This window comes from Cynocephalus volans, chromosome 6 (assembly GCF_027409185.1).
Source record: "Cynocephalus volans isolate mCynVol1 chromosome 6, mCynVol1.pri, whole genome shotgun sequence".
NCBI lineage: Eukaryota > Metazoa > Chordata > Mammalia > Dermoptera > Cynocephalidae > Cynocephalus > Cynocephalus volans.
Genome location: NC_084465.1, coordinates 138096947 through 138110274, shown reverse-complemented (window position 1 = coordinate 138110274; position 13328 = coordinate 138096947).

The window sequence follows — 13328 nt, the reverse complement described above, 5'->3', positions numbered from 1 at the left end:
CCCAGAGCTCATTCACGAGCCTATTGTTCAGTTTCCATGTATTTGCATAGTTTCCAGGGTTTTGCTTGTTATTGATTTCCAGTTTCAGTACATTGTGGTCTGAAAAGATACTTGGAATGATTTCAATTTTTTAAAATTTGCTGAGGCTAGATTTGTGACCTAATAAGTGGTCTGTCCTGGAGAATGTTCCATGTGCTGATGAGAAGAAAGTATGTTCTTTAGTTGTTGGGTGAAATGTTCTGTATATATCTGCCAGGTCCAGTTGGTCTAACGTGTAGTTTAAATCCTGTGTCTCTTTGTTGATTTGTTGCCTGGAAGATCTGTACCATACTGAGAAAGGGGTGTTCAGGACACCCACTATTAACGTATTAGGGCCTATTGCTTTCTTTAGGTCAAAGAGTGTTTGCTTTATATATCTGGGTTCTCAAGTATTGGGTGTATATATATTTGTGATTGTAATGTCTTCTAGCTGGATAGATCCTTTTGTCATTATATAGTGGCCTTCTTTGTCTCTTTTTATGTTTTTTGGTTTAAAGTCTATTTTATCCAGTATAAGAATAGCTATTCCTGCTCATTTTTGTTTCCATTTCCATGGTATATCTTTTTCCATCCCTTCACTCTTATTCTGTGTGTTTCTCCATATGTGAGGTGGGTCTCTTGAAGACAGCATATATTTGGGTCTAGCTTTTTAATCCAATCAGTCAACCAGTGTCTTTTGAATGGAGAGTTTAATCCATTCACATTTAGGGTGACTATTGACAGACATTGTTTAATTCCTGTCATTTAATTGCTTTTTGTTTAGATGTTTTAAATATCCTTTGATCCTTACTTCCCCTTTTATTTCTCTTCTTCAATGTTAGTTGGATACTTGAGGTGGCAGGATTTAGCTTCCTGCTCTTTCTCACTGGCATTTTAGTTTTAGCAGCAGGTTTTGCTCTTTCTTGTGTATCCATGACAGTGACATTCATTATTCACATTCCAGATGCAGGACTCCCTTGACAATTTATTGCAGGGCTGGTTGTGTGGTGGTGAACTCCCACAATTTTTGTTTGTCTGGGAAATACACTATTTCTCCCTCATTTCTGAAGAAGAACCTTGCTGGGTAAAGAATTCTTGGCTGGCAATGTTTTCTTTTTAGTGTTTTGAATATATCATTCCACTTTCTTCTGGCCTGTAGGGTTTCAGCTGGGAAGTCTGCTGTTAGTCTGATGGGGTTTCCCTTATAGGTGACTTGACACTTTTCTCTTGCTGCTTTTAGAATTCTCTCTTTGTCTTTGAGCTTTGCAAATTTGATATAATGTGTCTTGGAGAGGATCTTTTTAGATTGAATCTGTTTGGGGAACTTTGAGCTTCCTGGATCTGATGGTCTGCATCTCTCCCTACCCCTGGGAAGTTTTCTGTTATTATTTCTTTGAATAGGTTTGCAATACCTTTTCCTTTCTCTTCTCCTTCTGGAATACCCACAATTCAAATATTAGAGTGCTTGAGGTTTTCTGCTATCTCTCTTATATTTTTCTCATTATTTTTAATTCTTTTTTCCTTTTTTTCTTTGTCTGCCTGGGTTATTTCAAAAAGATGATCTTCGAGATCTGAAATTCATTCTTCCACTTGCTTTAGCCTGCGGCTTAAGCTCTCTGTTGTGTTTTTTATTTCAAAGAGTGAATCTTTCATTTCTAGGAGTTCTGCTACATTCTCTTTTAAGGTAATAATCTCTTTGTAAATTTCCTCCTTCATATTCTGGATATTTTTTCTTGTTTCCTTGTGTTCTCTAATTGAGTCTTCTTTCATTTCTTCAAGCTTTCTTAAGATCATTGCTCAGAATTCTTTTCCAGACATTTCAAGGATTCCCTGTTCTATGGGGTCTGGAAGTTGAGCATTACTGTATTCTTTTGGTGGTGTCATATCTTCTTGTTTGTTCATAGTTCTAATATGTTTTCATTGATGTTTGGTCATTTGTAGAGGACTTGCTTCTTCTATTACTCTGGGTTTGGCTACAAGGATAGACTTTCTCCTCTATTTACAGGCTCTACTAGTGACTCTTCTCATATAAATGTAGTCAAGTGAGTTGCATGTTGCCTGTAGAGTGGCCATGGCTGCTATTGTGGTGGTGAACTGTCCTTGTGGTGACAGAAGGTGTGGCAGCATCTATATTACACCACATTGGCTCCTGTTCTAGCTTTCCATGGCTGTAGACAGAGCCCCTGGTGCTGTGCAAGTCTCACTCACCTTGGTGCCTACTGGGCTGTGTGCACTTCCCTTCCCCCCCCCCCCAGGGCGTTAGACTGAGCCTGCCTCAGTGGCTGCTGGGCTCTTCCCTTCCCCCTAGGGACTTAGACTGAGCCCTGGTACCACGCGGGTTTCGGCTCACCTCGGTGGTTGCTGGGGTATGGGTGCTTCCCTCTGGGCCTTAGACTGGGCCCTGGTGCTGCAAGGGTCTTGTCTCAGCTCACCTCAGCAGCTGCTAGGCTGTGAATAAAATAAATTTTAAAAAAAGAAGAAGCACAAGCTCTGAGTTCTAGTCCTCATGATATTTAAATTTTATAAATGTCAGTTTTCTTATCTACAAATGGATTTCTACAAGGGTACTTCAAAAAGTTTATGGAAAGATGTATATTATCTTTCAATTCTATTTTTCCATGAACTTATTGAAATACCCTCTTAAACAAAGGTAAGGTTAAAAACAGTTTGAACATCTCTAAAATTTCCAAATTGCTCCTGAAATACCACAAATTATTTCTCAAGCAGCTATTGTAATAATACATTTTTTTAAAAAGCCACTTGCAACCATCAGAATTCATGTTTTTAGCACCAATTATGATACAGGCTCTGCCCAGGAAATACAAGGTGAATTAGACACCCTCCCACCTTCAAGAAGCTCACAGAATCTCACAAACATTCTCTCTGGTATTGCTGTAAATACTGCAGAGGTTTGTAAGAATTGCAAACAAACCATTCATTTCTTGAGAAGCAAGGTGGACCACAACAAAAGATTTCACAATATCTAAAACCTTCACAATATTTTTGATTGACATCTTCATTACTGATCAACACTCATTGACTTCAAGAGGATCTTCTCACAAGTTAATTAGCACACACTTTTTTCCATTCTCATGTTTGATAAAAGGAACTCAACAGATGTCTGGTAGCAGTACTGTAAAAGTAGGGACTAATGTGCTCTGTGCCTGATAGCTGACCTTGTAGGGCCACCACTAGACAAGTGGCCCAGATCTCTCACCTTTCAAACTCTCAGAGAATCCATTTTTCCTATCCCCATTCATTTCTACCCTCTCCAGCTATAAGTGTCCCTCTTCCCCCACCCATCAGCTGGGGTGTGGAGAAAGGGAATGTTATGGACTTATCTGTGGCTCCCCCAAACTCCTATGTTGAAGCCCTAACCCCTTATGTGACTTTATTTAGAGAGAGTCTTTAAACAGGTACTTCAGGTTAAATGAGGTAATAATGGTGGGGTCCTAATCCAATAGGATTTCACATGCACAAGAGGACAGGCCATGTGAGGACACAGTAAGAAGGAAGACACCTTAAAATCAAGGAGAGAGACCACAGGAGAAACCAAACCTGCTGACACCTTGATTTTGGACTTCCAGCCCCCTAACTGGGAGAAAATAAATGTCTACTGCTTAAACTACCCATCTGTGGTATTTTGTCATGGCAGCCCTAGCAAACTAAAACAGGGGATTCAACAGGCTCTGGAGTCAGTGTTCTCTCAACAGACACAAACAGTCCCCTACTTTTTAGCCTTATCTGCCATCTCTATGGAACCTGTGTTTTCAATTCCCCTGGTATTCTACAGAGTGAGTAGGCAAACTTCACATCATTACCCCCTTTCTGTGGGCAACTAGCTTTCACCATTTGACTCTCTGCCAAGTCAATTTCTGTCTTCATTTCTCATGATTTAGAGCTAAGGTCACCTCTTAGTACCATCAAAAATGAAATCACAGTTTCTGTTCCTTCTTCTTCAGGAGGTGACTTCCGAGAGGAGAAGGAAGGATAACAATTTACATTCTGATAACTTAACAACAGAAGTTCTTGGGGCTTCCAGGTTGATGAACATGTGGAGATGGCACACTGGGGAAGAGCATGGAAGCTCTTCACCTCTTCCCCCATACCATGCATCTCTTCCAGCTGGCTGTTCCTGAGTTGTCTCCTTCATAAAAAACTGGAAATCTAGTAAGTAAACTGATTTTCCTGAGTTCTGTGAATTGTCCTAGCAAATTATCAAACCCAAGGGTGAGTCGTAGGAATATCTGATTTATAGCTGGTCAGTCAGAAGCACAGGTGACAGTCTGGACTTGTGATTGGTATGTGGAGAGGGGCAGTCTTGTGGGACTGAGCCCTTAACCTGTGGGATCTGGTGGGATCTTCAAGTAGATAATAGTGTCAGAATTGACTTAAACTGTAGGACATCCAGCTGGTGTCAGAGAATTAGTCAGTGTGGCAATGCCCCATCACACACATACATTTGGTCCCAGAAGTGTTGTGTTGAGTGTGAGCATAGAGGAAAATAGTTGGTTTTTCCTATATTCATTTGGTGTCAAAGAAGTAGGATTTGCTAGAATGGACCTATCTCACAAAAACATGTGGTTTGGAAAGAGAAAAGATGAAAAGGTTTTCCGATTTCTGATTCTTGGGTGATCACGTGGTCATCCATGATGACCACGTCGTCACCCATGGTATGGAGCAGCAGCTGAGCTGACATCAGTTACTAAAGGTAAAAGGTTACCAATAGAATTTAGATATGGATCCAGATACTGGAGAATTGGTTCACTGGATGCATAAGAAAATGCAAACTAATAAGAAAAGGGAAAAATAAACAATCCTTTGGTTGTTGTCATCTTTAATAGCTAAAATGAAAATAAAATAAAGTGCTGGGTCAGACTTTGATATAAGACCAAGCTTAGATTTCAGTGACTCTGAACTTTAGCCACTAACCTCAGAGTTCCACCCCCCACCCCATCCCCGGGAAGAATTATGCCAACACCAGTGCAACAGAAAGTATCTCTAAGACCTCTGGTCACCAAGAAGGTAGACCGCATCGGGTCACAGCAAAACCGGAACACTATTGAAACCAGGGGGTAGAGTGTGAAGGAATTGTTTCATTCTATAGATTATACCATCAGTTTCCTGAAGCACCTTTACTAAAATGGATTTTGAGAATAATTAATTTAGGAGCAGTATCCTCAGTTTTAAATGCTGCAGAATGGATGAGCATATTGGGCTGACAAAGTACCCAGAGCTCACTATGAAACAATCACAGATGGCTATACATGATCCAGACACAAAGCGGGTTATTCCCAAGAGAACATCCAGCCTAGTGGACAGGACAAAGCCACTCTACTCTGTTTACCCAGAGAAGGGGGCCTGTTTGTCTCCTCCTATAAATGTCAAATGGAGCACACCAAATGAAGCAGCTGATATGCTTTGTATGCAAGTCATGTGGGATTGGCTTTATGATATTTGGGATATTAACCCATTGAATATACCCATTACCCAGGTCATGGTAAATGCTGTGGTAAAGGCGACTCTTTTTCTAAGGACATCTCAAAAACCAAAAGACAGTTCTGGAAGCTTTATCAAATTTGCTGTCTCAACTTCCCCTCAAGGGTCTTACAGGTGCTAATGACAACATTAAGTTAAATAGCAAGAGAATGGGTAAAGGCAAAAGGGAGAGTCAAAAGACTCTTCCCCAAAAGGTGGAAATTTGTTAAAGGTTATTAAAAAATAAGATGAATAAAGCACATATTGATAGGAGCAAACAAACAGGAAATGTAAGAGACAAAGGGAGAGTCATAGGACTCCTCCTAGCAGAGTGGAAATCTTTAGATAGTTATTAAGAAATGTGTTGAATAAAATGGACATTGATCAGATTAAGAGCAAAGGTTTTAATACAATATTACCAAGGGTTGGATGAGCCAGAGGGACCTCCTGTTGGTCCCCCAACATTAAAGAGAACCCAATTTGGAGAAATTTAAAAAGCTGGAAGGCAGAGATTACAATACGACACCTGAATTGCAATCCCTTGTGGTAATGATCAGGCAGATTAATCAAGATTTTTTTTTTAATTTTGATAAAAAACCCAGAAGTTCTCCTCAGCCTCTTTTTCATAGATTGTTTTAATTGAATTATTTGATTCTTTGTTAAGTTGAACTTTTCAATTATTTAGGTAATTATTTGGCATTTTTACATTTTTGCTTTTGTTTTGTTTTGGTTTTGGTTTGTCCTTTATTAAAATTTTAGTATTTTGTTATCAGTTTGTAAGAGGTCCATGTTTCTTTTCCATAGCTACTGTACTCTGGTCCATTGGAAGCATCAATTTGCAGGCACGCAAAACTTAACTGGCAGCTTATTCCCTCTAAATTGTCACATGTATATTCTCTAGAAATCTTAACATTCAAATTATAATGGACCACACCTACTAGCTAATCCTATGCCTTCAGATAACAGCTGAAGAGGAGAAGTTACAAGCCTGGGCCAAATTAAAAAACATGAAAGAAAGAAAACTAACATTTGATGACTGCTATAGGGGTCATAATTGTGATATACTTATTTAACAAATATTTACTGGGTATCTACTATGTGTCAGGCACTGTGTTTGATGCCAGGATTCAGACAGCCTTCCTAAATCTTATATTCTTCTGAACAAGAAAAATAAATTAGTACACAAATAGTGTAATATACTAATTTGAGTGTCTGATATGTGCTCCAAAGCAAGTTCAACCCAACTAAAGGGTGGAGAAGGAAGACGGTATTTTAGATAAAACATCAAGCTGGGTCATTCTACGCTATCATCATTTTGTCTTTTATTTAACAAGTTTTAAATGATAAGTGACTTTATGCAAGAACCTCATGATATAGTTTAGCACCACAGTTCTACCAGCTAAAAATGCATAGTTTTGAAAAGATAAGGGTAGCATTAGGAACTTGTATTGCCTTTCAGTTTTCCTCCTTTATTTTTTAATGATGCTGAGAAAGAGAAAAGCAGTTTCTTGATATCAAGGAGCCGGCCTGGCACTCGCAGGAAGACTTGGTGTACTCCTGTTGAACATAAACAATTTTACAGAACATTAATGTCAGGTAAGATCGTTCTGTAACCATGAGGGATCAAGAAAAAAACAAGATCAGTGTGTTTGTCTAAACATAGAATATGAACATTGGTGAAGCCATGTTAATGACATTCGCTATCCTAGCTAATGTGAGTGAATACCTCATGCTAGTCTGACTTCCTCTAGATAAGATTTGTTAGGATACCTGCCATGGTCTGAACTTTCATATGTTGAAATTCTAACCTCATTCTAACTCAAAATTCATATGTTGAAGTTCTAACCTCAGTGCCTAAGAATGTGACTGTATTTGGAGTGTTAAAAAAAATGTACAGGAGGCCACTGTTTTGGACTGAGCTCTTGCACAAGGCACCAACAGACAAAGCCAGAATGGACTCACACATGCTGCATGCCACACAATCAAACTGAAACTGTAAGAAGCAGAAAAATCCCCAAACAGATCAGTTTTTCCTAAAAACAGGAGATTCACAGCAACCAATCAGAAGGGGCATGAGAGGGATGTCCCCTCTGCTTTAATTCTTTCAAGGAAAGTAACCTGAAGCTAACCATTCTACTTTCTTTTTTATTATTCTCTTTCCAAAAGTAGTTCAAATTTACAAAAATTAATAGCTCTGCTATGCCCAACAGAGTACCTTTTCTAAATCTTTAGATAAAATGTGGCTCAATACATGAATTGCTAATAAAAGCCAATTAAATATTTAAACTAAATTTTTTTAAAATTTTGTTTTTAACAGGAGATAAGGTCTCTAAAGAGGTAATTAAGATAAAATGAGGTTTTATAAAATTGGAGTGGCCCTGATCCAGTATGACTGGTGTCCTTCTAAGAAGACATTAGGACACAGACACATACACAGGGGAGACAATACAAAGACACCAGGAGGAGGAGATGGCCATCTACAAGCCAAGGAGAGAGGCCTCAGAAGAAACCAATCCTGATGACACTTCAATCTCAGACTTCCAGGTTCCAGAATTGTGAGACAATAAATTTGTGGTTGATAGACCAGAGATCTGCTCTACTAAAGTCAGCTAAATTCCTAAAAGTCTTGGGGGTCTGAGATGGGGCAACAGTCATATATCCACATACTGGAATTGTTACCATAAGACTATGACTATTTTTAACCTAAAATCAGACTTACTGATACCTAAAAGGCTACGTTTTAACTTAGGAAGGCTGAGAACATGTCTCGTGACCCTTACTCATATATCTGTACATAAAATGTAACTAAGAACCAATCACCAACCTATATAATGCCATGTTACCAATAGAAAAACCAAAGTGCTGATTAAGGAGCTGTCCCCTTTTCTCCTCTTTGTTCTTTACTTTTTTGTGATTATAAAAATGCTAAAGTTCTGCTGGACCTTCAGAAGTCACTTGCCAAGGCAACTTGGTGGGGTTTTCCTGGACTGCAGTCACTCACATTGCCTCAAATAAACTCTTTGATACTTTATCAGTGCCTCAGGATCTTTATCCATGTCCACATTGTTTGTCACCTCATCTATGGTAATTTGCAATGGCAGCCCTAGCAACCTAACACAACACACAAGCATAGAATTGTCCACCTCTATCTGCCCACCCCTTCCTGACAGCACCCAATCCAGAGCAAAGCTCTGCTTTCTTACAACGACCCCCAAAATCAGCAAACACAGGCCCAAATGCTGTAAGTCCTTTCTTACTCCATCTTACTGAAATGCCCCACTGCTTCCTGAGATGTGTGTCCCTGACTGCAACTCAAGGTGTGCTCCCAGTGGGCTCTGGCTGGAGGGCATTGACAATGCCTTGAGTTCATTGAAAAGGTTTCCTTTGTCAAATACTCTCAGATGCTTATATTAATCACTTTGAGTGATTTACAAGACATTTTACACCCAAGTAGCTCCAGTGCAAATCCAGAGGACTTATAATTTAAAGAACATCCCTACTACCTACACCCCCATTTGGCAAGAGACAGCCCCAGCAAGGCTGCATCATGAAAATACCTTCAATGCTCTTTGACAGATTTTCTTGCTCAGCTACTGGGCCAGGTGCTTCATATAACTTATATTATTTAATAAATATTTTTCACCAACCCTGTGAGCCAGATACTAACTTCTTCAATTTTAAGTGATGGCTACACAGACAAAATAAATGCTAAGCCAGAATTTCAACTCAGTTCTGTCTAAATCTAAATCCCGTCAGGGATTTCCATAAGACTTTGTTAACATAAAGTAACCATTCCAAAGAACACTTCTAAATTTATGGAAATTACCCACTTGTTGAAGGGGAATTTGCAATCTCAAGTAGTTCCAGACTACATTGAAGAAGTAGTAAAGGGAACAGAACACACTAGGATTGCAGTTAACAAACAAACAAAAAGACAGCAGTTCGTCAGCTCCTTTTCTTCATTCTATGGTTGTGTGTACTACTTAAAAAGACACCATAGTGGATGGGAGAAAATAGCACAACACATTGATATGTAAAGTGCTTTTAATTATTTTATGGATTATACTAGATATGAGAAAGCTTTCATAAAATTAGCACAGTATTCAGCATAATTTTTTGAAAGAATGAATGAATGAACAGTTTTCCAATTTCACATTTGGTCCTCATAAAAAATCCTCTGAAGTTAGGAAGGGAAAAGTGGCCCCTGGGAGTGATGCTTTCTGACGAAGAGCAGTCACTTTTCAGTTTGCTAAGGGCAAGGGAACCATTTCTGCAATTTTTGCTTTGAAGACAAAATCATTCATTTTTCTTCACTGCTTACAGCATAGCTTCTTTCATAACAAACAGACATAAAATCAAGAAACGGTTTTCTTAATGCAGTGCTCTTTTCCTTACTCAGCTTAATTCTGGGTTTCTCAGAAAGGAATAGGTTAGCTCAAGTTGGTTGGAGCGTGGTGCTGACAACATCAAGATCCAGGGTTTTATTCCTATACCGGCCAGCTGCCAAAAAAAAGGACAGGAATATAGTGACACTTGGGGTATACTAAATGACATCAATTTTCTGATTAAAAAAACTAACATTTCTGATTACAAAGAATTTCAGTGTGCATGTTTATATGTTATGATACAAAATCATAGGTGTTTAATAATAAATCATTTTGTAAGATTACTGAATTTTTCATTTGCGAATCTTCGAAATTACAACAATTGATAAATATTAGTCTGATTGCTTCTTTCCGATTCCTCAGGGCACATTATATCCTGCAAAAGTTTGGATATGGGCAGGTTCTCCATCCAACCCACTCTGCTACGTGCTTTACTAAAGACTCCAGGGAACAGTCCACTTATTTTTGAGAATACCTGAGTATTTTGTCGTCCTGATTCTAAATATCACTACCAAATTTTGAGACTTGATAGAAGCAATCAGAGAATAAGTTTGTAAAGTTCACAGATATTTCTTAGGCTTAACCTAAACCATTAGAGGGTTCCCTCACAAGCAAATCTTGACTCTGAGACACACCAAAATTCATATACCAGAGACCTGAAATATGAAATAATTTACTTAGCTTCCAAATATGAATAAATTATTCCCAGTCTAAACACTGAGAAAAATATAATTGATAAGATTTTGCATCTCAGGATATTTTAAGTATAGGTTTTTATTTTTAGGTAGAATTTTAACATTTCTGAATGGATTCTAAACCATTTTTAATATTCCTGTTTTTGAATTTGCTACTTTAAATTTAGTCAGATTATAATGATACTTGAGTTTGTAGGTAGGAGGTTTCTGTCTCCTACAGTGTCCCATCTCTTTGTGGAGATAAGCAGTTGCCAGATAAAACTGTACATACACTTAGTAACAGTGAGAATGGCATTAGAAAAAAACAATCTCTGGTTTGATAAAATTCCCCTAAATCTATTCAAAACATCGTAACTGATAACATGATTTCATAGGATTATCAAATTTGTAATGTGTAAATAAATTAGTACAAGCTTTCTAAGAATGAAATGTTCTTTTTGGAAAGTATATACATTTATTTATTTATTTATCCAATTTTTATTGAATCATAATTGATTATCCATATTTTAGGTGTTCAAAATTGAAATATGTCGATCAAATCAATATTACTTGCATATATATTGTTATAAATTGTACTTATTCTTTATGTCCCTTGTCCAATCTCTCCCCAACCCCTCTCCTCCTCCCTCCTCCTCTGATAACCCTACATTTCTTCTCTCCTCCTGAAAGAGTAATGGTCATTCTGTTGACTTGTTGCCTAGATGATCTGTCCATGCTGAGAGGTGTGTTCAGGTCCCCCAATATGATCGCAGAGCAGGTGCTTCTTCTGTCTGTCTGGAATGGGCTTTGTGGAGAGGGACATCCTCTTCTTTTCTTTGGTCTCTGCTGGTGACTCTCCCTGTGTCAATGCACTCCAGTGGCTGGCAGACTACGGGATATTGCATAGCAAGCTGACAGAGTCCTTGCTATTCTAGGGAATAGGCCAACAAGGCTGACTTCCCGTTTTGCCTGTTTCCCCCTTCTCCCTCCCTTTGAAGTCTGACTTTTGATTGAACCCAGGACCCTGAGGGCTTTGTAAATGAGGTACTTATGCTATTATTTTTGCTAATAAGCAGTTAGCCATGAACCCTCAAGTGCCATGGCTGCAGAAAATATTCTATAAACAGCTTTGTACCAGACATGTCTGACTTAATCAGTGCAATTTGTTATTTTCACTGGCTTATAAAAAGGAACCTAAATAAACCAGGATGCCTTACAGGTCATTGGCCTGTATGGTCCTCCTGATCCTACAAGTGTGTCTCTTCATTCCCCGCCATCTCACCTTGGGTACTGGTAAACAGCAGTGGACCATCTACACAGTGGTTGTGGCATCTAGCTGCTTTCATGGCAGCCATGGTTATTGTGGTGGCTATGGTGGGCCACCCACATGGAGGTGATATTTTTTGCATGTTTCTTACCAAGTTGCTGGTGGCTCCCAGCTCCATATACCAGAACCCTGGGTAGGCCCCCTGGTGCTGGTGGTGTGCCTGTTTGTGGGAGGAGGGTCTGGTCCCCAGCTCTATGCCTCAGGACCCTGGGTGGGCCCTAATGGGTACTCTGTTTTTTCTTTCAGTTCTGTGTTGGATTATTTGCTGTTCCCACCACTTAAACTCTGTGCTGGAACTAATTTGTTGTCCTTTGCTTACTTCTAAAGTGGAGTAACTTCCTGTGAGGACCAGTACTTGAGCTCTGTGGTTGAGCTAAGTTGCTGCTTTGCTGCTGATTCCCTGGGGAAGGCTTTTTGTGCAGCAGCAGTTTTAGTGGTTGACTTTATAGGTACTTCCGAGTTTAGTGAAATCTACTGCACCTGGGTTGTATAGAAACACTGATCTGGGCCTGAGTCTTTTCATCAAACTGCACCCCATGCAATTCTACATTCCTGACCAGTCTCCTCTGACTGGTCCTTGGCTTATTGGGGGGCAGATTAGCTGTCCTTGCTGTACCCCAATGTTCTCCCCGTGGACCTCTGTCCCCCACCACCCATGCTGCAAACACTTCCCATGGGACAGACTGTGCTCCAGTTCCTTGCAATGACTCACTGGCCTCTGAGTGGCTCCTTTCTTTCATTTGTTGTGGCTCCTCGCTCCTATGTGGGTCCACGGGAACCCTATTAGTAGTACTGCTGGCCTGGGGGCCACCAAGGCCCTCTTCTCCCCTGCCACCTCTGAGCAACTTCATCCAAAGTGCACAGCTGCAGCTTTTGCCAGCTCCTGCTCCATGTGCTCAGCAGCTCCAGCCTAGAAACGGCCTGGGTTTGAAATGGTCGGAGCAGTTTTTTCTTTCTCTTATTGTGGCTTCTCCCACTTTCATGTACTCCATAGGTCTTTCCTCCTCTTCACCTGAGATCTAGTGGCCCCAGCTTGGCTCTCATTGCTATTCAATAGTTGTAAATTAGTTGATTTGTGGCAGAGAGTGATGCTGAGGACCGTCTATTCCACCATGTTGACCTAAGAGTGAAATGTTCTAAGAAAGTAAGACTATGGCTAAGATTGCCATCTTTCAAGCTGAAGTTTTCATTTTAAAAATGCATAAAGAAAATAGAGTTTTCTGATACTATGATAAGTTGGCATGTGCAAAATGGGCCTTTATATTCTACAATTCTGGATACCAATTTTTCATGGATGGCACATGCACATACACACAACATTCTCTCTCCCTCTTTCTCTCTCTCCCCCAGAGAAAAGAAGTAGACTTAATGAGCAATACCTTCAATGTCTGCTCAAATTCACAATTAGTTAGTAAGTGTGTACTGTGTTCTTCTTGGGATTGATTC